The sequence below is a fragment of the Gastrolobium bilobum genome, unplaced genomic scaffold (assembly GCF_033153095.1).
Source record: "Gastrolobium bilobum isolate Gb01-03AN ecotype WA unplaced genomic scaffold, APGP_CSIRO_Gbil_v1 utg172618, whole genome shotgun sequence".
In the NCBI taxonomy this organism is placed as follows: domain Eukaryota; kingdom Viridiplantae; phylum Streptophyta; class Magnoliopsida; order Fabales; family Fabaceae; genus Gastrolobium; species Gastrolobium bilobum.
The window spans coordinates 3,039-10,597 of NW_026895262.1; the positions used below are offsets into that span (position 1 = coordinate 3,039).

Here is a 7,559-nt window from a genome sequence, read left to right on the forward strand (position 1 = left end):
ACACTAGAGGATGTCTTGAAAACTTACTTCTTTTCCATGTAGTGAACAAAATATGTATGTTTGAATTTCTGTTCACACTAGAGGATTCTTTCCGTTTTAATGTAAAAAAAACTTTTGAAAATTAGCTGAGGTGTCGCATTCTCCTTAAATCTCAGCTTTCTGTTCACGCTAGAGGATGTCTATAAAACTTACTTCTTTTCGATATAGTGAACAAAATATGTATGTTTGAATTTCTGTTCACACTAAAGGATTCTTTCCGTTTTAATGTAAAAAAAACTTTTGAAAATTAGCTGAGGTGTCGCATTCTCCTTAAATCTCAGCTTTCTGTTCACACTAGCGGATGTCTATAAAACTTACTTATTTTCGATATAGTGAACAAAATATGTATGTTTGAATTTCTGTTCACACTAGAGGATTCTTTCCGTTTTAATGTAAAAAAAACTTTTGAAAATTAGCTGAGGTGTCGCATTCTCCTTAAATCTCAGCTTTCTGTTCACGCTAGAGGTTGTCTATAAAACTTACTTCTTTTCGATATAGTGAACAAAATATGTATGTTTGAATTTCTGTTCACACTAGAGGATTCTTTCCGTTTTAATGTAAAAAAAACTTTTGAAAATTAGCTGAGGTGTCGCATTCTCCTTAAATCTCAGCTTTCTGTTCACGCTAGAGGATGTCTATAAAACTTACTTCTTTTTCGATATAGTGAACAAAATATGTATGTTTGAATTTCTGGTCACACTAGAGGATTCTTTCCGTTTTAATGTAAAAAAAACTTTTAAAAATTAACTGAGGTGTTGCATTCTCCTTAAATCTCAGCTTTCTGTTCACACTAGAGGATGTCTTGAAAAATTACTTCTTTTCCTTGTAGTGAACAAAATATGTATGTTTGAATTTCTGTTCACACTAGAGGATTCTTTCGGTTTTAATGTAAAAAAAACTTTTGAAAATTAGCTGAGGTGTCGCATTCTCCTTAAATCTCAGCTTTCTGTTCACGCTAGAGGATGTCTTGAAAACTTACTTATTTTGAATATAGTGAACAAAATATGTATGTTTGAATTTCTGTTCAAACTAAAAGATTCTTTCTATAACACCTCACAATTTTAAATCAAGTAATTAAAATATTAAGTGAGCAATCAAGTGATGGATTAGTGAAAATCCAAAAGATTAGGCCAAAATACAAAGAAAGGGCAAAACGGTAATTAGCCAACACGCAACCCTAGGAAGATAAAAATTGAGTAGAAGGTCTCAGATGGTAAAAATAACCCTGGAAATGGGTTCAGAACGAAAAATTGAGTGGACAGGCAAGTTTCAGAAAAATCAGTGAATAGTGTTTTTCGCGGGTAAAAATACCGCGGTACGATTGCACCGTAAAACGTGCCGATTGAGTTTTGAGCTCTAGGTTTCAAATATGAGTTGTAAATGTTTTTTTGAGTTAGGAAATATGATTTTGATGAAATTTGATGGAATTGAGTCATTTTGGGAAAAATTGATGAATAGTGATTTTCCGGTGTAAAAATACTGCGGTATAATTGTACCGATAAGCGTGAAAATTTTATCAGTATTTTTGGGAAACAAAAATATGACATGAACAAGAAAAATATGTAGGTCATGAATTTGTGGTTGAAATTAGGTGATTGATTAAAGTTAAAACGCGTGTGGGACCCGCCTGTGACTTAAGTGAGTCAAACTCACCTTTTTTTTCACACTTTCTCTCTCCTCCCTCTCTTCTCTCCCGCGTGCAGCAGCCCCTCCATGGCCAAGAATTGCTCAAGCTTTCTTTCTTCCATAACTTGGTCAAATCTCCACCGAATCCAACGATTTTTGTCTTGAAACTTGTTGGAAAACACCTCCTAAACACATTGGTACCACTCTTGAGCCTTGAAATCGCGTGTGTGAGGAGATCTTGGCCATTTACAGCTGCGGTTTTGGTGAGGAATTTTGTGTTCTTGGAGCTTCCAAGTGCTCCAATGGTGGAGTATAGTTAGGAGGAGCCTTGTACCTTCCATTTGGGTGAGTGTTCTTGCATTTTAAATGGTTGATGGTGATGATTTGATTTTGAAAACCTAAACTTTGATATGATGAATAGTGACGTTAGAGAGCTCAATTTGAAAATGTGTATTAGATGATAATGTGTTAGAATGATGTATTAAAGCTAGAAATGCGATGAAATTTATTGGTGAAAATTGATGAATTTAACTTAGAAAAATTTGATGATCATGATTTTGGACTTGTGAATTTTGGTGTTGAGACTTGTTTGATGAATTGTGGCATGATGGTATGATGATATGATAGGTTGTGTGAAGGTTGGAGTGATTAAAATTGAATGGAAATTCTTTGGAATGTCATAGGGCAAGATTCGAACCTTTGAGGAAAAATGAGTGAATTGATGATGAAAAATGATTTGGATGATGATTTGTGTAGTTATATAGTGCTTAGATGGGTTGTGTTGTGATTGGCAAGTGTTAGAATCAATGGAAAAATAATAAGTGGTTTAGTTGGCATAAATGAACCTAGAGCGAAATATTTAGCGAAACGATGCTTAAAAGACATAAAACGGCGAAACGACAGTTGAAATGGCCTTATGGCAACCCAAGGATGGGTACTATAATGAGAAAGAAAATTTAGAAAAATAAATCCCCAATTAACACCTATATGGCCGAACCTCCAAGGGAAAAAGGGGGGATTTTGCGGTTTTCGCTTCCTGATGTAATCCGACGCGAAAATGACGAACCGGCACTTGAATTGGCTTATTGACAACCTAATGAGACGTAACAAAATGAGAAAGAAAATTTAGAAAAATAAATCTCACATTTACACTACAATGGCCGAACCATCAAGGGAAGATGGGGAGGATTTTTGTGTTTTTGCGTTTTGATACTATTTGACGAGTACTGATGGATGTACGTTATTGTATAGGTTGCCGTACATCGACCTGAATCCCGAATCTTGAATCAGTGAATTGCCCTTGGTCCGGGACCAAGTGGATTGAGGTAAGAAATTGGTTCATTGCATGTGTAATTATAAATTAACATGTATGGGTTGAACTGAGAGTGATTGGGAATGTCCTCTGTGTAGGCATTCCGCTGTGTACCGAGTTGAGGGATAAGCTGCTACGGAGCTTGTGGAAACACGAATTAAGGTAACCTCTTGGTACTGGGGCTTGTTCCCCTTTTCTGTTCCACCTTGCCAGTTGATGGCAACGGTAGGAAGTGTGTATGAATAGTATAGAACACATGAGCATGCATGCATTATTGCTATGGGTACTGCGGTACCGAGTCTCTGGCCAGTAGACAGTTTTATTAGCCTTCGGGCATTTTCGGACTTCCGCTGGATAGGTCTCCAGGAGGGAGTTCCAGTTGACTGCGGTCATGGTGTGTGATCCGGGTAGGAGCACACTAGGAATGTCTTTGGCGTTTTGGTTGGTTTGGGCATCATGGTTGTGGTTTCTGTGAACACACCTTGGATGATACCCATAGGCTTATATATGCCGAGGGCGTACGTGGAATTGGGGTTACCATCCCGTATCGTCGTATTTTGTTTTCTTTATATTCCCCATTCTCTAAATCCCTTGCTATACCCCGTTTTCAAAGTGGTTGTTGTATTCTATTGATATGCATCGAAGTGAACCATTGGGTGGAGTTTTCTCCAGAACCTCTTGGTTACTGAGATATATTCGTATATCTCACCCCGTCTCGGGGCATTTATTTCAGGAGGTAGCAGTGGAGCAGGAGCCTCGGGCAAGAGGCCCGCAGAGTGAGCGCTGGAGCGCTTCATATTTTGCATTTTGTTGGCCGTGTGGCCTAGGCTAGACTTAGGGCATGAACATGTCATTTGTATTTATTAGTAGCTTCATTAGCATCTTGTTCATGCCATTTTGCCTAAGTCTAGTAGTGATGTATTTGGTTATGTTGTCTTTTAAATTAAGTTGAAATTTTAGAAGAATGTAATTTGAAGTTTTAGTTTCAAGTTGTAATTTGTAAAGCCATATTATAATAGTATTGATGCATGTCTAATTATGATGGAAGGGCCTTAGGCCTATTTTAGGTTATGATAATATGTATGATGGAAATATGCATGAAAAAAGTGTTAGTGATTGCAACTACTTAAGAATGATTAATATGGACTCTATGTTTAATAACTATAAACTGGATTGGGTTGTAAGTGCCCCAAGGCGTTGTTGGTCCTTGTGTGTGCCACCCATTGGATTATTACTGTATTATCATGTGTTTATTAGGTACATTTGAGGTTTAAATGATCTTTTACAAATTTGGGATTATTGGAAAAACAAAGGAAACTCTGGCGAATTTTCTGTAGAATTGGCAGATTTTAGGCGAACTTCGGGAGAGCATATCTCCCTCCATAGAAGTCCCCTAGGGACGTGCCATACGCCATTTTGAAGGTTGAGATGTCCTCTACCTTGTGTCAAAATTTAAGGAAATTCTGGGTTGATCTTCGGCCTGAAAAAAAATAGAGAAACACGGACTGCCCATGTGCCCCTGCACCTGAGGCAGATTCTGGACCGGATTTGGGAAATTAATTCCCGCTTCGTTTCTCCGCCAAATTAAGCGTGTGATATATCAAAATGAAGTTTTAGATGTCTAGTTTGTGGGATAAAAATTTGAGAGCAAATGGTTGAGCGGATTGAGTGCAGTAATTCGAGTAATGTGAGTGGTTTGGAGCTGTTTTTGGGGTTGTTTGGGCTAATTGCTTATCCAACTTCAAACGGCGATAACCGGAGCAAATGAGCTCCGAATTGAGCGTATGATAGCTTGTTAAAAAGGGAATTAAGTAATACAAAAATATAATCTGAGAAGAAGGGTTGGTTGCGATCGGTTTGGTCGCAGAAAAATTTAGAGTGAAACATGTTCGAATTGGTAAAAATGTAAAGTTGGAAATAGGCTAAGTGAGTTTATGGGAACTCCTTAGTAACTCATAATAAATGATGTAAGTTATAAAAATAGTTGAAATAAGTCTTCCGCAAGAGTTTACGGTTACGGTCACAGCTTTTAATTATTACGCTTTTTAGGATTTAAATGCTCGCGTAATAGTCGGAAAAAATTTATTCTCGTTTTTTTAAATGAACTGCTGTGATTGTAACTGCGCTTAATATCATAATTAATGTTAACAATACCGGTATGTAACGGGCTGTTACACTTTCCGTTTTAATGTAAAAAAAACTTTTGAAAAATAGCTGAGGTGTCGCATTCTCCTTAAATCTCAGCTTTCTGTTCAGTCTAGAGGATGTCTTGAAACTTACTTCTTTTCCATGTAGTGAACAAAATATGTATGTTTGAATTTCTTCTGTTCTCACTAGAGGATTCTTTCCGTTTTAATGTAAAACAAACTTTTGAAAATTAGCTGAGGTGTCGCATTCTCCTTAAATCTCAGCTTTCTGTTCACGCTAGAGGATGTCTTGAAAACTTACTTATTTTTGATATATTGAACAAAATATGTATGTTTGAATTTCTGTTCACACTAGAGGATTCTTTCCGTTTTAATGTAAAAAAAACTTTTGAAAATTAGCTGAGGTGTCGCATTCTCCTTAAATCTCAGCTTTCTGTTCACGCTAGAGGATGTCTATAAAACTTACTTCTTTTCGATATAGTGAACAAAATATGTATGTTTGAATTTCTGTTCACACTAGAGGATTCTTTCCGTTTTAATGTAAAAAAAACTTTTGAAAATTAGCTGAGGTGTCGCATTCTCCTTAAATCTCAGCTTTCTGTTCACGCTAGAGGATGTCTATAAAACTTACTTCTTTTCGATATAGTGAATAAAATATGTATGTTTGAATTTCTGTTCACACTAGAGGATTCTTTCCGTTTTTATGTAAAAAAAACTTTTGAAAATTAACTGAGGTGTTGCATTCTCCTTAAATCTCAGCTTTCTGTTCACACTAGAGGATGTCTTGAAAACTTACTCCTTTTCCATGTAGTGAACAAAATATGTATGTTTGAATTTCTGTTCACACTAGAGGATTCTTTCCGTTTTAATGTAAAAAAAACTTTTGAAAATTAGATTAGGTGTCGCATTCTCCTTAAATTTCAGCTTTCTGTTCACGCTAGAGGATGTCTTGAAAACTTACATATTTTGAATATAGTGAACAAAATATGTATGTTTGAATTTCTGTTCACACTAAAGGATTCTTTCCGTTTTAATGTAAAAAAAACTTTTGAAAAATAGCTGAGGTGTCGCATTCTCCTTAAATCTCAGCTTTCTGTTCACACTAGAGGATGTCTTGAAACTTACTTCTTTTCCATGTAGTGAACAAAATATGTATGTTTGAATTTCTGTTCACACTAGAGGATTCTTTCCGTTTTAATGTAAAAAAAACTTTTGAAAATTAGCTGAGGTGTCGCATTCTCCTTAAATCTCAGCTTTCTGTTCACGCTAGAGGATGTCTATAAAACTTACTTCTTTTCGATATAGTGAACAAAATATGTATGTTTGAATTTCTGTTCACACTAGAGGATTCTTTCCGTTTTAATGTAAAAAAAACTTTTGAAAATTAGCTGAGGTGTCGCATTCTCCTTAAATCTCAGCTTTCTGTTCACGCTAGAGAATGTCTATAAAACTTACTTCTTTTTCGATATAGTGAACAAAATATGTATGTTTGAATTTCTGGTCACACTAGAGGATTCTTTCCGTTTTAATGTAAAAAAAACTTTTAAAAATTAACTGAGGTGTTGCATTCTCCTTAAATCTCAGCTTTCTGTTCACACTAGAGGATGTCTTGAAAAATTACTTCTTTTCCTTGTAGTGAACAAAATATGTATGTTTGAATTTCTGTTCACACTAGAGGATTCTTTCGATTTTAATGTAAAAAAAACTTTTGAAAATTAGCTGAGGTGTCGCATTCTCCTTAAATCTCAGCTTTCTGTTCACGCTAGAGGATGTCTTGAAAACTTACTTATTTTGAATATAGTGAACAAAATATGTATGTTTGAATTTCTGTTCAAACTAAAAGATTCTTTCCGTTTTAATGTAAAAAAAACTTTTGAAAAATAGCTGAGGTGTCGCATTCTCCTTAAATCTCAGCTTTCTGTTCAGTCTAGAGGATGTCTTGAAACTTACTTCTTTTCCATGTAGTGAACAAAATATGTATGTTTGAATTTCTTCTGTTCTCACTAGAGGATTCTTTCCGTTTTAATGTAAAACAAACTTTTGAAAATTAGCTGAGGTGTCGCATTCTCCTTAAATCTCAGCTTTCTGTTCACGCTAGAGGATGTCTTGAAAACTTACTTATTTTCGATATTTTGAACAAAATATGTATGTTTGAATTTCTGTTCACACTAGAGGATTCTTTCGTTTTAATGTAAAAAAAACTTTTGAAAATTAGCTGAGGTGTCGCATTCTCCTTAAATCTCAGCTTTCTGTTCACGCTAGAGGATGTCTATAAAACTTACTTCTTTTCGATATAGTGAACAAAATATGTATGTTTGAATTTCTGTTCACACTAGAGGATTCTTTCCGTTTTAATGTAAAAAAAACTTTTGAAAATTAGCTGAGGTGTCGCATTCTCCTTAAATCTCAGCTTTCTGTTCACGCTAGAGGATGTC

The 7,559-nt window shown here is 35.5% G+C and overlaps 1 long non-coding RNA gene across 1 annotated transcript; it reads left to right on the forward strand.

The window, feature by feature from the left end:
* The first annotated feature begins 1,747 nt into the window (after positions 1-1,747).
* Positions 1,748-3,977, forward strand: LOC133302495 (uncharacterized). Its single transcript, XR_009750354.1, has 4 exons — positions 1,748-2,010; positions 2,917-2,990; positions 3,076-3,139; positions 3,711-3,977. It is a non-coding gene; the product is annotated as an uncharacterized LOC133302495 (long non-coding RNA).
* Positions 3,978-7,559: the final 3,582 nt, after the last annotated feature.